The sequence below is a fragment of the Gorilla gorilla genome, chromosome 13 (assembly GCF_029281585.2).
Source record: "Gorilla gorilla gorilla isolate KB3781 chromosome 13, NHGRI_mGorGor1-v2.1_pri, whole genome shotgun sequence".
NCBI lineage: Eukaryota > Metazoa > Chordata > Mammalia > Primates > Hominidae > Gorilla > Gorilla gorilla.
Window position 1 is genome coordinate 115,987,304 of NC_073237.2, and position 20,618 is coordinate 116,007,921.

At 39.9% G+C, this 20,618-nt stretch overlaps 1 long non-coding RNA gene across 1 annotated transcript in view; it reads right to left on the reverse strand.

The window, feature by feature from the left end:
• Positions 1-423: 423 nt before the first annotated feature.
• LOC134756904 (uncharacterized) overlaps positions 424-20,618 on the reverse strand; it is a 355,080-nt gene continuing 334,885 nt past the window's right edge. The window contains exon 5 of the long non-coding RNA XR_010130341.1: positions 424-509. This is a non-coding gene — a long non-coding RNA (uncharacterized lncRNA). The remainder of the gene's footprint in view (positions 510-20,618) is intronic.

Sequence of the window (20,618 nt, forward strand, 5' to 3'; positions counted from 1 at the left end):
TGCCTTACTACCCCCTGAGAAGTCAAAATTAATTAAAGTCAGTGGGCTTTGTGGGGAGGTACAAAGACTGTACAGCCACAGAGACAAACACTGAGTTTAAATTTAAATTCAGCATTAAGCCTCATGCACTTACTATGTAAGACTGCACTAGGCTTTGGGAATACATGGTGAATAAAAAACACTCCTTCCCTCAAGATGCTCTCACCTGGTAGGAAGATAAGTCCAGAACGAAGGGAACCAATACACAGAATATAAGGCAAATAACACCAATTCTGATAAGTGGTGTTAGCTGGGCACCTGCTAACTGCCAGCACCTTATGTATGTAATCTTATTTCAAAGTTCCAAATAAGAGAAGAAAAAGCTGTAGAGTTGCAGAGAGGAGGAGATGTACTTCACTTCCTCCTCAGGTTTGCTTTGCTTACCTGCATAAATAGCCGCTTCGTCTGGGACTGGATGGCTATCTGCAGAGGTGAGAGGCAGGGGCTTTCTTGACCTCTTTCAGAGAAGCCTGTGATGGAAACATCAGAGGTTGAGGCAATAAGCGTCTTCAGCTAGAGAAACTGAGGCAAGAAATTTACAATAGGCCTGTCTTTCAAATTTTCTAGTACAGAAGAAAGGGAATTTCTTGGATCTGTGATTCTTTACTTAATCATACAAATCCTCTGATGCCACCACCCCCATTCCACTTCCTACACTTTTTATAGGTCCCTAAAATCTAGCAAAAACATTTCTTTATTCCTATGACCCAACTCTATGACCCAAAACCGGCTTTGTCACAACAGTTTCCTAAATACAGTTCGTATCTCCTTCCTACCTTTACAACTCTCTATTGACCAGTGGCTTAATAAAGTACAAAGTGAAAATATAAAATACCTATAGGACAACTTTCCATGATTCCATGAGGCCCAGAGGATTAAACCAAGGGTTTACTACCTGACCCCTGCTCCACCTGGCCCCTTATCTTTAGCTCTTCTTCTTTCCAATAGACATTAAGATTACTATTTTTCTTTAACTTTTATTTTAAGTTCAAGGGTACATGTGCAGGTCTGTTATATAGGTAAACCCACGTCATGGGGATTTATTGTACAGATTATTTTGACTCCCCGGTATTAAGCCTAGTCTCCATCAGTTATTTTTCCCGATCCTCTCCCTCCTCCCACCCTCCACCCTCTTGTAGGCCCCAGTGTGTGTTGTTCCCTTCTATATGTCCGTATGTTCTCATCATTTAGCTCCCACTTATAAGTGAGAACATGTAGTATTTGGTTTTCTGTTCTTGTATTAGTTTGCTAAGGATAATGGTTTCTACCTCTATCCATGTTCCTGGAAAGGACATGATCTTATTCTTTTTCATGGCTGCATATTATTCCATCATGTATATGTACCACATTTTCTTTATCCAGTCTATCATTTGTGGACATTTAGGTTGATTCCATGTGTTTGCTATTGTGAATCATGCTGCAGTGAACATATGCATACATGTGTCTTTATGATAGAATGATTTACATTACTCTGGGTATATATCCAGCAATGGGATTGCTGGGTTGAATAGTAGTTCTTGCTGGGTTGAATAATAGTTCTGTTTTTAGCTCTTTGAGGAATTGCTACACTGCTTTCCATAATGATTGAACTAATTTACACTCCCACCAGCAGTGTATAAGTGTTTCCTTTTTCTCCGAAAATTTGCCAGCATCTGTTTTGTTTGTTTGTTTGTTTTGTTTTTTGTAATAGCCATTCTGACTGGTGTGAGATGGTATCTCATTGTGATTTTGATTTACATTTATCTAACGATCAATAATGTTTAGCTTTTGTTCATATGCTTGTTGGCTGCATGTATGTCTTCTTTTGAGAAGTGTCAGTTCATCTCCTTTGACCATTTTTAATGGGGTTGTTTGGGGTTTTCTCTTGTAAATTTGTTGAAGTTCTTATAGATGCTGGATATTAGAACTTTGTCAGATGCATAGTTTGCAAACATTTTCTTCCATTTTGTAGGTTGTCTGTTTACTCTACTGATAGTTTCTTTTGCTGTGCAGAAGCTCTTTAGTCTAATTAGATTCCATTTGTTAATGATAAACAACTTCAGTGAAGTCTCAGGATACAAAATCAACGTAAAAAAAATTACTAGCATTTCTATAAAACAACAGTCAAGCCGAGAGCCAAATCAGGAACACAATCCCATTCACAACTGCCCAAAAAGAATAAAATAACTAGGAATACAGCTACCCAGGGAAATTAAATATCTCTACTAGGGGAATTACAAAACAGTGCTCAAAGAAATCAGAGATGACACAAACAAATGGAAAAACATTCCATGCTCTTGGATAGGAAGAATCAATATCATTAAAATGACCTTGCTGCCCAAAGCAATTTATATATTCAGTGCTATTCCTATTAAACTACCATTGAGATTCTAGAAACTAGAAACTAGAACTAGAAAAGACTATTTTAAAATTCACGTGAAACCAAAAAGAGTCCAACAACCAAGGCAATCTAAGCAAAAAGAACAAAGCTGGAGGCATCATGTTACCCAACTTCAAACTATACTACAGGGCTACAGTAACCAAAACAGCATAGTACTTGTACAAAAACACACATATTGACGAATAGAACAGAACAGAGAGCCCAGAAATAAGGCCACACACCTAAACCATCTGATCTTCAACAAAGCTGGCAAAAACAAGCAATGGGGAAAAGACTCCCTATTCAATAAATGGTGCTGGAATAACTGGCTAGCCATATGCTGAAGAATGAAACTGTACACCTCCCTTACACCATATACAAAAAAATCAACTCAAGATGGATTAAAGACTGAAGGGTAAACCCCAAAACTATAAAAACCCTGGAAGGCAACCTAGGCAATACCATTCTGAACATAGGAACAGGCAAACATTTCATGACGAAGACACCAAAGGCAATTGCAACAAAAGCAAAAATTGACACTTAGGATTCTTAATTTCCAATGCAAGACAGGTTCTTAGTAACTACAGTTCTCCAAGGGTGAATATTCAGCTGCCATTGATACGTCAGTTGATATGGAGGAGATTCACAAAATGAAGATCACTGCATAAACTTGACAGACGAGGGACAAATAGTTGTGGCTGCATTTGTTTTCTCATAGCACAGAAAAGAAAACCTAGCAAAATATACTTTGGGATTAATTAATTTATAAGTGTATCTGCAAGACAGTTTGTTATCCCTAAGTTTATCAAAAATCTTCACTATGCCAAATTCGGGGCTTAGTTTTCATAGCTCATCTTACTAAAACACTCTCATCTAGTTATTCACTCCTGCTTCTTTAAGCACTGTCATCCCATGGCCCCTAGGACTGTGCACTCCCCTGATTTTCTTCCTACCTCCCAGGATATCCCTTCTCAGTCTTCATGGATTGCTCTTCTTCTTCTTATTGATCTCTAAATATTGCATTCTCTAACCTTCAAATCTGCCCCCACTACCACCACCACCACTGTGACCCTTGCCTCCACGAATGGCATCTTTTGCTCCCAGTTTCTGATAGAAAAAAAAAAACCTTGAATTCACCATGACTTTTACTTCCTCACATCTCACATCCAATCCATCAGAAAATTCCATTGATTCAACCATTCAAACAGAGCCTGAAAAGTCCATGTCACTATCACATTTCACTTGGACAAACTACATAGACATCTAACAGGTCTCCCTGCCTGCACTCTTGTGCCCACGTTTAGTTGTCTATTCAGTAGTCTGGGATGATATTTTTAAAACCTAACGCCACCTCTATGAGCAAAGTCCTTCAGTGGTTTTCCATCAAATTCAGAATAAATTCAAATTCCTTATCATAACCTACAGAGCTGTATATATTAACATGTGCTCCCTCTCTAACCTGATTCTCAGCATTCTTCCAAAGCTCACTCTGTTCTAGATTCACTGCCTGCCTTTAGTTACCATCTATTGCTGCATAAAAAATTATTGCAAAACTTAGCGGCTCAAAACTGTAAATATTTATAATCTCTCACAGTTTCTGTGGGTCAGGAGTTTGGGAGCAGCTTAGCTGAACTGTTCTAATTCAAGGTCTCTCACAAGGTTACAGTCAAGTTGTCCACAGAGGCTGCTTTCATCTGAAGGCTTGATAGGGGCTGGTATATCCACTTGTAGGGTGTCTCACTCACACGACCAGCAAGTTGATGCAAGCCATTGGCAAAAGGCCTCAGTTCTTCTCCACAAGGACCTCTCTATAGGACTCCTGTGTGTTCCCATGTATAGCACTGACTACTCCCAGAGTGAGTGATCTAAGACACCTAGGCAAAATTGCCAGTGCCTCTTCTTACCTATTAGAGGAAGTTACACTGTACCTCTGCCATACTCTATTGATCACACAGACTAACTCTGAATCAAGGTGGATGGAAGGAGACTATATAAGGGAAGATATACCCTGAAGCAAGGATCACTGGAGGCCCTATCAGAGCCCAGCTATCCCACCATCTTGCTGTCTTACAGACCTGTATGTGGTAGCTCATCCTACTTACTGCTTGTTCCTTCTGAATGGAAAGCTCTCTCCTTCAATTTGTACAAGTCTGTTCCCCACTTTTATTCAATTAATTATTTAACATTATTTCTTCAAACCAGGTTTTTCATATCACCTTATCTAAAATAGTCTCCCTCTGTTGGTCAAAGGGTAGAAAGTTTCAGCTATACAGCGAGAACAAGCTCTGGAGATCCAATACACATCATGGTGACTATAGTTAAGACTGTATTGCATACTTGAAATTTACTAAGAGAGTAGGTCTTAAATACACACACACACATACACACAAATGTTGTGTAACTATGCATGGTAATGAATATGCTAATTAGCTTGACTACAGTAATCATTTCACAATGTGTGTGTGTGTGTGTGTATCTGTGTGTGTGTATAAATGTATATGGGAAAGTATTAAGAGGGATTGCAGGGCCCTGTCAAAACCCACAGTGGAATAGAGGTTGGTTTGGTGGGCCTGCACTGGAGGCATAGAAGAGCCCTGAACAGGCAGGACTGCCCTTAGAATGCCACTGAGAGGGTCTGGAGCCGGCAAGCCCGTGTTCATTGCAGCACTATTCACAATAGGCAAGATAAGGAATCAACTTTAGTGTCCATTGACAAACAAATAGGTAAAGTGTGGTATATATATACAATAAAATATTATTCAACCTTAAAAAAGAAGAAAATCCTGCCATTTGTGACAACATGGATGAACCTGGACGAGATTATGCTAAGTGAAATAAAGGCAGACACAGAAAAACAAATACTGTATGATCTCATGTATATGTGGATTCTACAAAAACTCATAGAAATAGAAAATAGAATGGTGGTTGTCAGGGAATGGGGGTGAGGATAATGGGGAGATGTTGGTCACAGGTTACAAACTTTTTCACTTATAAGATGAATAAGTTCTGGGCATCTAATGTAAGCATGGTGACTATAGTTAATAATGTATTGTTTATTTGAAGTATGCTAAGAGAGCAGCTCTTAAGTGTCGTTAACCCTCCTCCCCCCACCATACACACATACACAATGATAATTACATGTAGGGAAGATGTGTTAATCACTTTAATTGTGGTAACTAGCACATATTGCATATGTATGTCAAACTATCATATTGTACACCTTGAATATATACAATTTTTTATTTGTATAAAATAGCTTGGAAAAGACACATTGGATGCCTTAAATAGATACAGTTTTTGTCAATTATACCTCAATAAAAGCTGAAAATAAATAATTCTCCTCATCACTATCCCATTACCTTACTTTATCACTTTTCTTAGTAGCTACTATTATGTTCCACAAGGCAGAGTTTTAGCCTATTTTATCCATGGTTAAATCTCAAGTGTCTAAAATAGTGTGCTGTACAAAGTAGATGCTCAGTAAATATCTGTTGAATGAGTAAGTGAAAGAACAAAACCCTAGTCTTGGGACATGAAGAGAAGCAACACTTACAAAAGAGGCAGTGTATAGAGAAGTAAACTAATTTATTTCAAAAATATTTATTGAGCCTAATGAAAAAACTGCTGGATATTCAAAGAGGTCTAAAACAAAATTTCTGGCTTTCAGGAGCCCCTGGCCAAGCAAGTTTCAAAGATTTCAAGTTTCTGAAGATTAACAGGTTTTTAAGTTGTGTTTCATTGCCTATGGCACACAACATATATAAACGCATTGCCCATCTTGTAACTGAACAGTTTGTAGATCAGATGAAGAAACCCTCTTCTAGCTAGAGCAGATTATGTTGGAGCTAGGCCCCTAACAGAGAGGACACCCTTCCATATGCCAGTGATTCAACCTGTGATTCAAGTGGCTAGCACTAAACAATTAATTGAGCCAATAAGATGCTCTTGGAAGTTTGAATGAAGAGTCTCAGAAGAAAACTGCAAATATACAGGGACACTAGAATTCCAGAAACCCTAATACTAAATTGAGACCGATTTAAGGACATAGCAAGCCAAAGGCCTGTGCAAGCTGAAGTTATGAGGCAGAGACTGTGAGTAAAGACAGAAATCTGGAAAAGAGAGGGGAGAAAGTAGCAAAGGCATAGACAGATGAAGAGGACCCATGACATACAGAGAATGTGAGAGAGGTAGAGAGAGACAAAAAGATAGATGGTCAGAGCCAAACGCAAACACAGAGATCAAAGGACAAAACAGATGGGCCCATTCATTCCTGGAGCTGCTTACTTCCCCCTGTCGGAGGCTTAGTGGTGCAGTTTTCTCCTGGGCTCATGCGCGCGCAGAAACTTTCAGCCAAAATCTCTTCCACCCTCTTCTTCCTGAGCCAAATTTTGTTATTCTCTCATTTGAGACTAGAAGCACCCTGACAAAAGCAGGCAGTGTCTGGGGGAGATCTATGTGTGCAGATCCCTTCAGGCATGAAATAAGGCTCATGGCCCATGCTTAGCAGGTATTTGTTTTTCCATGTTCCAGGAACAGTGGGGATGGACTTTCTCTGAGTCACCTACCATTTTAAGCATGCCTTCTCTACCACATAGGGCACTCATGGGCAGAACGAGCTGAGATGCAGCTCAAGACAAGAAGTAGAGTGAAATCAAGTTGGAGTTGACCCTCACCCTCTAGACAATGGTAGACAGTGAGTGCCTTCAAGACAGCTTGGTTTGTTCCTCCCTGAATTTATTGTGCCATATATGGATTCTGGCCCATAGTACACGTATGAGTATTCACAAATGACTGAGCAGGTCTGCTTCATGAAGAAACCACAGCTCTGGCATATTTTCACTTCTGTGGCTGCTACTGATAATAGCAATAATCATAATCATAATTACAACACCATTTACTGAGGGCCAGCCTCTGTACTAAGCACTTTGTGTATTTATTATCTCTCCTAACACCATTGGTTCCTTTCATGGGTCTTCAATGACTAAAAGATTTTCATGCCAAAATGACACTATTAGATTTATTCGCTCCTTTGCAATGACAAAAATCTTCCTGTTTCCAAGAATAAAAGACACAAGCTTCCAGTCTCTTTTCTCTTCCAGGACTAGCCAGCCTTTGAGGCTTAGACATTAAAAAGTTAGGAAGCCCTTGTTCAGGGAAATAAGATTTAGGATTAGAGGGAGCAGAAGGGGCTCTCTTTAGTAAGATGATAAAATATTCTACCTAGAACTTTAGTATGACTTTATTATGTTGTTCCATAAAGCAATACCAGTTAAATTCTATATAAAGGAAGTGGTACATGCTTACGCAGGATTTTTCAACCCTCTCTGTGCATTAGAATTACCCGGGAACTTTTAAAAGAACACATGCCTGGATTCAGTAGAGCTGAACAGACTTTTATAGCTTGTGACCCAGTGATTCCAATCCTCGATAGACACTCAACAGAAAGGAAAACACTTTTGATAAGCAAAAGATTGATACAGGAATGTTAGTAGAAGCATAATTTATAATAGCCAAGAATGGGAAAGATGTCCATCAACAGCAGATTGGCTAAAAGAATTGTAATAGATTCAGACAATGAAATGCTCTATAGGAACAAGAATGAACAAATCCCTAATATGCTCCACGATGTTGATGAATCCCATAAATACATGAAGCTAGACACTGAAGCATGCCGATTGTATGACTTCATTTATATAAAGTTCAGAAACAGGAAAAATAAATCTCTGCTGTTTTTTATTTTTTTCTACTTTCAACTCTTTAATCATTGTTGTGGCTATTTTGGCCACCCCTTTGGGCCCATCCATTGGTAGTCTCAAGTAGGAGACCAGGATAAAGGGATAACTCTAAGGAGTAAGATTCGACATTCTGGAATCCTTTGGCCCATCATTCAGTTACTTGCAGAAATCATTTCCTAGAAATGGCGACGATAGAGCAGCACCTCTGGCCCAGGAGGAGCAGCTCCTGCTCATTCTTGGGCTCTGAGTCCCTTGTTGTTCATACCTGTAATCCCAGAACTTTAGGAGACTGAGGTGGGCAGATCATTTGAGGTCAGGAGTTTGAGACTAGCATGGCCAACGTGGCGAAACCCCGTCTCTGCTAAAAGTACAGCAACAAAAATTAGCAGGGCGTCATGCTACATGCCTGTAATCCCAGCTAATGGGAGACTGAGGCAGGAGAATCGCTTGAACCCAAGAAGCAGAGGTTGCAGTGAGCCAGGATCGGTCCACTACACCCCAGCCTGGGTGACAGAGTGAGACTTCATCTCAAAAAAAAAAATCTGCTGTTTAAAGTCAGGATAATGATTATCCTTGTGGCAGAATGAGGTGGTAGTGATTGGAAAAGGGTACAAGGGGCCCCCAGCATGCTTCTGGTGCTGATAATGTTCTGTTTCTTGAACTGTGTGCTACATGGGTGTGTGTTTACTTTGTGACAATATGCTGTGCCACATATCATTGTGTACTTTTCTGTATGTCTGCTACAACTTATCAAAATGTTTGCTTAAAATAATACATGCCGAATCCTCACCCTCAAAGGGTGATGATTCAGATGTTGTAAGGTGGGTGGAGACCAGACAGTGACTATTTCAAAAATCTCCCCAGGTGATTCTAATGTGCAACCAACATAAAAATTACTAAAGCTCTGGTAAGACAGGACTGGATTTGAGTACTGGTTCTGTCAATTGCTGTGAATGTCACCTTAAGTAAGCAAGCCCATCTCTGAGATTTGGTTTCCTCATTGTAAAGAAGACATACTGGCGCATACTCCACACATATATTATTCGAGTTAAATGAGAGAGAATAGATTAAGTTCTTAGCATAATGCATGGTATCAAGAAAAAGTGTACAGTGAGTGTTAATTATTATATTATATAATTTTGTTCAATATTGAGAGCAAGTATTTATAGTGTCTTACCCAGGCTTGCTTAATACTAAGGCCCATATTTTTATGTTTATTTCTGCATTTTGTACAATCTCAAGGACTCCAGGCCAACCCTTTCAAGGGACTTTGACCCTGTGAGCAAAGAAAAGAGGCCCTGTTCTTTCATCACAGGGTGTTGATTAGGTTTGATTTCATGTTCCATGGTTATTATTGATCTGGGGAATGATTGATGGTCACTGGTTGTCACTGTCTCATCTTTGCTATAATTGCATGAAATATTTGCTGGGGTTGAGCACCTCTTACTCAGATGCATTAACAATAATTTCCCCAAATGTGTTTCCTTAAAAGAGATTGAATTATTTCCAAAGGTCCTGTGCATCTCCTTTGCAGTGCAGGAAAAAGTGCGTCCATAAATTACTCAATTGACACAGATGGGGACCTGAATGGCAGAGCAGTTGGCTGCAAATTATTCTTCCCAGACACGTCCTGTCTGATGGCGGGGCTGGCAGAGGCTCTGGGGGTGCCACCCTGGTCACGCACGAGCATGACTGGTAGTTTCTCTCAGAGGAGGAAGTGGACAGGCTGCTAATCCATGTCGGAGCTTTCGAGTTTGACAGCAATGACTAAGGCAACTTGAAATTAATTTCCCTGCTGTGATAGCTCTCTATTGCTTTGCCTATCTCTTCATGGCTGGAAAAAAGCTATGAAAGGATTCAGAGGAGAAAGAGCACCTGCTAATACTAACACAAAATTGGATACGAATTCTTGCTGCACCATTTACTGCTTGTGCACTCTTTTCTCTCTGACCCTCAGTTTCCTCCTCTCTAAAATGGGAACATGCTTGCAGGTTATGTATGTAAAGTCCCTGGCATGTGTGTAATAAACTTCTGTCTGTGGAGTCTGATGCAATGTAAATCACTGGTGCCAGAAGATTTTTTAGAGTTCTGTCTCTACTATTCCCAAACAACTTAGTTTTCCTAAACATCACTTATTTCCAAAATATATTATAGTCCCTTCAAATAAGGAAACCCCTTCAAAATGTATTCTTTGTTCTACTCAATGATAAAAAAAAGTGAGTGAATGAATAAGTTAATAGCTGAAATAGCCATAGAAGACCATTTTTAAATTTTTTTCTTAGTTAATAAATCAATTATGCTGATTTTATAAGTCAGTTTGAATTTTTAAAGTGTTTAATAGTGAAATATTTCCAGTTTACCTTAACAAGTACACTAGAATCAGACTAAAGATGAAATACCATGTATAAGCAAAAATTACATCATCCAGTGCCAATAGGCTATATCAAGGAAAAAGGGTAAGGCATTATGCTAAAGTTTCCATTTTCAATTGTTTGTGTAAAGTTTAAACCTTGGGGGTGATTATTAGATCAAGCATTATGCTAACCATTATGTGATTATTATCTAACATAATCTTTAAGAAGATCTATAAGCTATATATTATTATTCCTGCTTTACAGATGGAGAAATTAGGAAGGTCAAAAATGTTAAATAAATCCCCTAACTTCACAGTTAGTAAGCATAGAAACTCAAGCCCAAGTCGTCCTGAAGACAAAGTCAAGGCCATTTTCACTCTATTAGACTGACCTGGAGACTTTAGCATGCTTGGTCAATATTCAAGAGGGACTAAATGAGAACAACAATAATTGCTGAAAATCTTTACATTTTGATATCATTAAGCAAGTGTAATTTGCCCATGAACTGACTTCTTCAATGGGCGCAAGTCCCTAACAGCAAGTTCAGGCACTGATTTATTTAGCAAAAATGTATTAATCACCTACTATGTGTCAAGGACTGCACTTGGCACTGGGGTAAAATGTTGAGGAGCAGAAGCTCAGACCCTGCTCCCCTAAAGCTTCCATCCACACGTGGGGAAGAGAAAAAATAGAGATTAACTCAGGAATAGTATAAGATCATAATTTGAAACTTTGACAAATGCTGTTAAGAAAGAAAATTGGGGAGATCTGATTTAGTTTCTGCGTGTGGGTTTGAAGGGGAGTATCAAGAAATATTTCCCCCAAGGATATGAAAGGAGTGATATTGTGGCTAAAATTTGCAGTGGAAGTTAAATATAACTAGACAAGGATTTGGAAAGAAGCCATTCTAGGCAGAAGTAACAGTGTTTGCAAAGATCCTGAACGTCATGTATTTGCGATAACAAAGTCATACTAGTGTAGCTGGAAAACAGAAAGGAAGGAGAAACATGACAGATTGTATTTTCAAAGACAGCCACAGCAATATCTCCCATCCCACATGCTCTCCCATAATACAGTGTTGCCCTCCCTCGTTAAGAGATGGAGACTATTACCACACATCCCTAAAATCCCAGTGGGTCCCATGATTGATCTGACCAATTAAATATGATGGATATGGCCATGGACCATTTTAGGTGTAGCTCTTAACTAGCCTGGCAGCACATGCTTCTTGTCACTTGGAAGCCAGCTTCCATGCAAGAAGTATGGCTCCCCTGAGAATATCACATGTTAGGACCCCAAAGAATGAGACATCATGGAGTGAAATGAAAGACAAAGCGCACTGAATTACCAGACATGCCTTCACCCATGACCAAGAAGAAACCACGGTGGAAGTTCATCCTCCAGGTTCAGCTGGCACAGCTGATACCAGATGGCTCAGAGAGAAGCCACCTAACTGACCTCTTCTTAAATTCTTGACATCAAAATTATGAGCAAAATGAGTATTTTAAGCCACTACATTTTGGGATGATTGGTTTTGCAGCAGTAGATACCTAGACCATACATGTGTTTATAAATAATGACAACCCAAATGAGAAGAGGCAGGGGTTCTTTATTCAGAACCTTCTATAGCAAGGAAGTCAGTCAACATCACTAGTGTTTGACAGACTCAAAAGCAGGCAGGGGAGTGGGAGAGGCTTATAGTGGAAAAAATGAAGGGTTCAGGTGCTCTGAGTGGAGGTTGTTGGCTCAAAAAGGTAGAAACAGGCATCCTATATGACTGGTTTATGAAGAGTGCTTGACTTTCTACGGTTGGTCTTGACTTAGAAGTCGGGGCAAAAATTAAGGAAGTGGCAAGGATTAACCAAATCCTGACCATTTGGGGCTGATTGCTGCAGAGGTTGTGGGTCAGAGTTTTACTGCTGATATGGTTTGGCTTTGTCCCCACCCAAATCTCATCTGGAATTTTAGCTCCCATAATTCCCATGTGTTGTGGGAGTGGCCTGGCGGGAGATTACTGAATCATGGGGCGGTTTCACCCCATAGAGTTCTCGTGGCAGTAAATAAGTCTCATGAGATCTGATGGTTTTATAAGATGTTTCTTCTTTAGTTTGGCTCTCATTCTCTCTCTTGTCTGCCACCATGCAAGACATGCCTTTTGCCTCCCGCCATGATTGTGAGGCCTCTCCAGCCACATGGAACTGTGAGTCCATTAAACCTCTTTTTCTTTATAAATTACCCAGTCTTGGGTATGTCTTTATCAGCAGCATGAAAATGGACTAATACAACTGCCAAATGTGGTCTGGCCATTTTCCATTTATATATTCAATATCTCAGGCAGCATGGGGCAGGGTGAGGCCGCAGGGGTAGACAAGAAGCAAATATCACTTCCTTAAGAATTTTAGGCTTCATTAGGAATATTGTTCCAGTTGTACCAATTGGAGTTGACTTTGTGTTTGGCATACAGACACCTATGTGCAAAAGTGGTTAAGAAGAGAGCACGCAAAACATGGTATTCAGGAACCATGGTGCTGACTACCTAGAAATGAATTAGTGAGGTGGTCGGGACTGGGGAGATCCAAGAAGAAGCGGGATGTGTCTGAGCCAAGCAAGCAACATGGGATCCAGAAATGAAGAACAATGTATGACCCAAGCAAATGTCATCAAAGAAGGGCACCAGGCCCTAGGCTTGGGCCTGTTAATTTATTCATTTGACAAATGCTAAACTGACCACCTTTTATGCAGGTAGGGAACTTTTCTAGTACTGGAGACAAAGTGTAAAACAGAACAAACCAAGTCCCTCCTCTCATGAAGACTATAATTTAGTGGTGAGGAGATAGATAATAAATATGTAACAAATCAATAACAAGTTAACTATGAAGAAAATAAATCGTGAATCTGGATAAAGAGTGACTGGAGGGTGGGATGGCAGCTGTGGATTAATTTAGAAAGGGTAATCCAGGAAGACCTTCCAAGGAGATGGCACTAAATGGTGAGAAAGAGCCATGGATGCTAAGGTCTAGGGGAAGACCCAGGGAAGGAGCACCCCAGGCAGACACAACAGCAGTGCAAAAGTTGTGAGGCTAAAAGAATCTGGGTATATTTAAGGGCCTGAAAATAAAGCTGTTGTATCCTGAGAATTGTGAGCCAGAAGTCAATAAATACAAAATGAGGTTAGGCAAGGGACAGATTGTAGTGGGCATTATAGTCCACTGCAAGGAGTCTGGATTTTATTTAAATACTATGGAAGGCCATTGGAGAGCTTTATGCTTGGGAATAGAATGAGATTAAGGAAAGTTATTAGATCTAACTTACATTTTTAAAAGCTCACTTTCCTGGGCTTCTAAGAATAATCATTAGAACGTGCTATAGTGGTTGTGAAATTTAGAGAAGACCATAGATTATGACAAGAGAACAGACAGGACATAATCCCAGAGGTAGTGAGGCACTACAGATATTATCACAGCAAGGGAAGATGGTTCCCCAGTTTCTAGACATAGGACACAGGTGTTAGAGAAGAAATTTAAAGACCCAGTGGCCAGACACTGTGGCTCACACCTGTAATCCCAGAACTTTGGGAGGCTAAGGTGGGAGGATTGTTTGAGGCCAGAAGTTGGAGACCAGCCTGGAAAATGTAGTGAGACTCCCATCTCAACTAAAAAATTAAAAATAACTGAGCATGGTGGCACATGTCTATAGCCCTAGCTACTGGGGCAGCTGATGCAGGAAGATCCCTTGAGCCCAGGAAATAGAGGCTGCAGTGAGCTATGACCATGCCACTGCACTCCAGCCTGGGTGACAGACCAAGACTCTGTCATAAAAAAAAAAAAAAAAAAAGATCCACCTACCAAACCACAGCCTAAATTCAAAGTAACTCTCAATTATATCATTAGAAACATAGCTATTATTTATTCAATAGACTATGTACCAGAAAATGAAATATGCGCCTTGTTTAATCTTCGCAACCATTTTGTGAGGTTAATACTATTATCTCCATTTTACAGATGAGGAAACTGAAGCTCAGAGAGTTAAAAAGACATGTTCAAGTTTTCAGTTTGTAAATTGCTGTGCTGAGATGCAGACACAACTTCTGCAGCTAGTACTGTTAACCACTACACATATTACTTTCCCAAGCAAGGTAGGCTTTGATATTTAGTCACCTGAATATCGAAAGCAGCTTCAGTAAATGCCGCTAGTCGTGACTAAGGCCATGCTCTGCCCTCAAACCTGGGAAAGGTCCACGGTGTTGGTCAGAAGACTCAGTTATAAAGGGAGGATGAATGTGGTGGCCAGGAATTGGGCAGGTCCCAACTATCAGGCTCTTGTCTAACTTAAAAAATCATCACCAACAATACATAAAGAACCCAAATTTGGAAACGATTGAATTTCTCAGCTGCAGCCATTGCCTGTCTGTAGCCCCCGCGTGTGCACATGCATACAGATATGCACATATCCGCCTCTGCATATGCCCAGAGATAGGTACGGCACGTGTGCATTCTTTTCAGTTTTGCAGAAGCAGCAGATGGATAATTGCAGCCCCTAAGTGCCTAATCTGCTCTCCGGGACACGGGCAGATTTCTGAGCCAACAAACTTAATTGAACTTTCTATTCCAGCTGGAAAAGGTTACAGAGTTGCTGCGCACACAGCACAGGCAGAATGAAAAGGTCAGCAGCTCAGTCCTCTTTGTGATGGATTGACCAAAGGCATATTGTTTTCTTTTTCTTTCTTTCTTTTTTTATTTTTTTCTATTTTTTAAAAAATATTTCTCACAACCACTGGATTGTAAAACTTAATTAGCCACGTTGTGTTTCCCTTCCCCAGCGTTTAATAATGTTCATCGTATGCTGGCACTGTCCATGGTCCTAAGAAAGGTTCTTAAGCCTGTATTTGAGAGAAGGCAAAGCATTCATTTAAAGATAAGTACCTGGTCTTTTAAAAGCTCCTTAAACACATGCTTAAAGACCCTCTACAGCATCTCAAACTTTAGCATGTGCAAGAATTACTCTGAAAGCTTTTGAAAACACAGATTCCTGGGCCCATCTCCCACAGATTCTGAATCGGATCAGGGGAGAGCCTGAGAATTTGCATTTTTAATAAGCTCTGAGATGATGCTGATGCTGCTGGTTCCAGCACCAGATGCTGAGCACTCCTGCTGTACAATCCTATCTCAACAGAACCTTCTGGCCTTTTGTATCATTAAGTGAATTAGTAATGGCATTGTATCCCAAAAGATGGAAGAGAAGAGAGCCTGTCCGAATAAATGTGTGCTGGTTAGACAACTCAGAAAAATGAGGTTCAATTCTGAGTGCTACATTTTAAGAAGCCCATTGGAAGTTGGAATCTATCCATAGATACATGACACAGAGGCAACGAGGTGACACTGAAGCCAGACTTTAAACAATGGGTAGAATTTGAACATGTGTTCTGGGGGCAGGTGGAGGATGCATTGAATTCTACAAAATACTAAATAACTTTTTAGCTGAAAAGGGCAGAAATTTTGAGAAACATGATTCCTGTCATCAAATACCTGCAATGCTATTATGCAGAATAGGGATTAACTTTTGTCACTGCAGCCTGAGGACAAAACCAGAAATCTGGGGGAGAGGAGAGGTAAATTTTCGTTCAATATAAGGAAGCAATATAAGAAAGTAGTTTATAATAACTAAAGTAGGAATTGACTATGGCATGAGGGCGTTAGCTCCCTGCCATTGGTAATATCCAATCAGAGATTGGGGAACCACTTACCGGGAATTGAGGCATTACACAGAAAGTTGGACTAGACAGTTAATTTCTCCCATAGTATTCTACACACAATTAGTGTTCAATAAATGTCCAAATAATATATCTCTCGATTTGCTGGTCTTACTTCCTATAGGATTTCTCAAATGAGTCCCTCATGACCTGTTACTTGGATTCTTGCAGTAACTTTTGATATGGTTTCCTTGCTTCCAGTTTTGCCTGCCATTAAATTCATCCTTTACATAGCCACCAGATAATCTATTAAAAATGCAAATATCCATGTCATTCTGTGGACAAATTCATCTTCTGCTTAATACCCTTAGCTGTTCGGATAAATTCATTTTCTGCTAAATACCCTTAACTGTTTTTCCATTGTCTATAAAATAATTGTCACCTTTCCTCACATGACATACAGGGCCTGTGTGACTTAGACACCATTTATCTGTCAGGTCTCAATTCTTGCTACTCTTTTCCTCCAGTAAAAGAAGCTGACTTGGATTTCCTCTTATACACAGTCTGTTGCAAGTCTCTCTGCTTTTGCTTAGCATATAATTGTCTACCTGGAATGTCTTTGCCTTTTCTTCTTCACACAGCTAACTCTTATCTACTTCTCAAGACCTAGTTCAGGAGATGTCTTGATATGGTTTGGCTCTGTGTCCCCACCAAACTTCATGTTGAAGTGTAATTCCCAATGTTGGGGGAGTGAACTGGTGGGAGGTGATTGGATCATGGCAGTGGATTTCCCATTTGCTGTTCTCATGAGAGTGAGTTCTCACAAGATCTGATGGGTTTTTTAAATTTATTTTTATTATACTTTAAGTTTTAGAGTACATGTGCACAACATGCAGGTTTGTTACATATATATACATGTGCCATGTTGGTGTGCTGCACCAATTAACTCATCATTTAACATTAGGTATATCTCCTAATGCTATCCCTCCCCCCTCCCCCCACCCCACAACAGGCCCTGGTGTGTGATATTCCCCTTTCTGTGTCCATGTGTTCTCATTGTTCAGTTCCCACCTATGAGTGAGAACATGCAGTGTTTGGTTTTTTGTCCTTGTGATAGTTTGCTGAGAATGATGGTTTCCAGCTTCATCCATGTCCCTACAAAGGAAATGAACTCATCATTTTTTATGGCTGCTTAGTATTCCATGGTGTATATGTGCCACATTTTCTTAATCCAGTCTATCCTTGTTGGACATTTGGGTTGGTTCCAAGTCTTTGCTATTGTGAATAGTGCCGCAATAAACATATGTGTGCATGTGTCTTTATAGCAGCATGATTTATAATTCTTTGGGTATATACCCAGTAATGGGATGGCTGGGTCAAATGGTATTTCTAGTTCTAGGTCCCTGAGGAATTGCCACACTGACTTCCACAATGGTTGAACTAGTTTACAGTCCCATCAACAGTGTAAAATTCTTCCTATTTCTCCACATCCTCTCCAGCACCTGTTGTTTCCTGACTTTTTAATGATTGCCATTCTAACTGGTATGAGATGGTATCTCATTGTGGTTTTGATTTGCATTTCTCTGTGATGATGAGCATTTTTTCATGTGTCTTTTGGCTGCATAAATGTCTTCTTTTGAGAAGTGTCTGTTCATATCCTTCACCCACTTTTTGATGGGGGTTTTTTTTCTTGTAAATGTGTTTGAGTTCTTTGTAGATTCCGAATATTAGCCCTTTGTCAGATGAGCAGATTGCAAAATTTTTTTTCCATTCTGTAGGTTGCCTGTTCACTCTGATGGTAGTTTATTTTGCTGTGCAGAAGCTCTTTAGTTTAATTAGATTCCATTTGTCAATTCTGGCTTTTGTTGCCATTGCTTTTGGTGTTTTAGACATGAAGTCCTTGCCCATGCCTATGTCCTGAATGGTATTGCCTAGGTTTTCTTCTAGGGTTTTTATGGTTTTAGGTCTAACATTTAAGTCTTTAATCCATCTTGAATTAATTTTTGTATAAGGTGTAAGAAAGGGATCCACTTTCAGCTTTCTACGTATGGCTAGCCAGTTTTCCCAGCACCATTTATTAAATAGGGAATCCTTTCCTCATTTCTTGTTTTTGTCAGGTTTGTCAAAGATCAGATAGTTGTAGATATGCGGCATTATTTCTGAGGGCTCTGTTCTATTCCATTGGTCTATATCTCTGTTTTGGTACCAGTACCATGCTGTTTCGGTTACTGTAGCCTTGTAGTATAGTTTGAAGTCAGGTAGCGTGTGGCTGTGGCACTTCCCCCTTCACTCTCTTTCCTGATTCATCATGTTAAGATGTGCTTGCTTTCCCTTTGCCTTCTGCCATGATTGTGAGCTTGTTGAGGCCTCCCAGCCATGCTTCCTATAACAGCCTGCAGAACTGCAAGTCAATTAAACCTCTTTTCTTCATAAATTACCCAGTCTCAGGTAGTTTTTGTTTTGTTTTGTTTGTTGTTGTTGTTTGTTTTGTTTTGTTTTTGAGACGGAGTCTCACTCTGTCGCCCAGGCTGGAGTACAGTGGCACAATCTTGGCTGACTGCAACCTCTGCCTCCTGGGTTCAAGTGATTCTCGTGCCTCAGCCTCCAGAGCAGCTGGGACTACAAGCGTGTGCCACCACGCCTGGCTAATTTTTGTATTATTAGTAGAGATGGGATTTCACCATGTTGGGCAGGCTAGTCTCGAATTCTTGACCTCAAGTGATCCACTCACCTTGGCCTCCCAAAGTGCTGCGATTACAGGCTCGAGCCACCATGCCCACCCTCAGGTAGTTCTTTATAGCAACATAAGAAAAGACTAATACATGTCTCTTAGAGGAAGCCCTTCCAAATACCTCAGGCTGGGATCAAAATGAAGAAGCATGAAGACTGTTATTCAGAGGTGAGTTAATTTGCTCTGATAATTATCATATTAAGGTGGAAGGAAAAGTTCTCAACTACAGAATGAGGAAATACATTCCTACAAAAATACAATGGAATCTCAAGTTGTGATTATGTTTGTTTGTTTGTTTGTTTGTTTTGTAAGTGTCACTTGATAAAGTGGCTGTAAATATAAATGCCTGTGGGGAACAAGGTAAACCTGGCCAGATGGAGACTATGGAAATTACAGAGGGAATGGCCATCCCAAAGTCTGTCTTTTCTGCACTCTGCTGTGTTGTTACCATACATATAGGAATGTGAGTGAGCCCAGTATTTCTAGATTTTATCTTTCAAGAGAATACAAAATCCAGATTTTTATAGAAAACCTCATAATTTCAAAATTTTTAAAGTATTTGTTTTTCAACACTGCATGATTCAGATACAATATCAGCAGGGAAGGTATGGCTCATAGATTGCTATTTTGCAACCTCTCGTTTGAAGGCTTTTCTATGTGGGTGTTTTAATCTGCCTGTTATTCACCCGGCTGCCTCCGCAGGCACAAGAACAAGTGCGAATTGGTCGTTTGTCTCTATCCCCAGGTAATGGAGTCAGAAAAAAAATAAACCCAACTAGTTTCTAAGTTTACAAGTTTCTTCTATTCAGCTCATCTCTAAGCTACAATGTTGGGAATCTCCTTCCTTTTCCCATGCCTCAGTTTCCTCAACTGTCGAGGGAATCTTAATTTCTATTCTGTGTACCCTGCAGAATGCTTGTAAAAATTAAATGAGATAATTAAACTGAAATTGTCTTTATAAGAACAAAACACCTGCATACAAGACACCAAAACCCTGAGTTTCCCATGGTAGAGGCACCTGTGCCTCTCACACTGTACTTCCTAATGGCTAGTTCCACCGTAAGAAAAGAATAAGGACATTTTCTGGCAACAGTGTCTTCTGTTTCTCATAAATACTTTGGTGTAAGACAGGCTCGTTCACCAGGTGAAGTTAAAGATCGATTGGTAATTGGTATCCCAATCCAGAGATCAACTGAAAGGACACATGTGCCTTTTCTTCCCATGCTGATGACTGAACCCTGGTTTAATATGTCACATGTCCTCCTACATGGAGCTCTGCCAGACTACAGGGATTCTTGTCAATTGCATTTGTTTTTGTTTTCTTACTTTGGAAAAATAAAGACATAGAAGAGAATCTATGAGTGTGAGCAAGTTGTTTATACTATAGTAGCTGTAACTAACAGTTAACCCTCTCCTCCATAGTTGAAATAAAAATCTTTGAGATAAAGCCTTCCAAGACGACAAGGCTGCCAGCAATTCCAATACTAATTACAAATGTGTTGAATCTACATAGCTAGTTGGTTAAAAGCTTAAGCTCTGGAGTAACCCTTAGTAAGGGATTAACTCTTACTTTCTTGATACAAACTTGTGTTTGATAGATTACCAAAACAAACAAACAAACAAACAAACCAAAAAATGCTGCAAGTCTTCACTTCCCACTATATTTATGCCCTTGTAATGTTTGTAGCTCCTCCCATCAATAGGAAGAGTC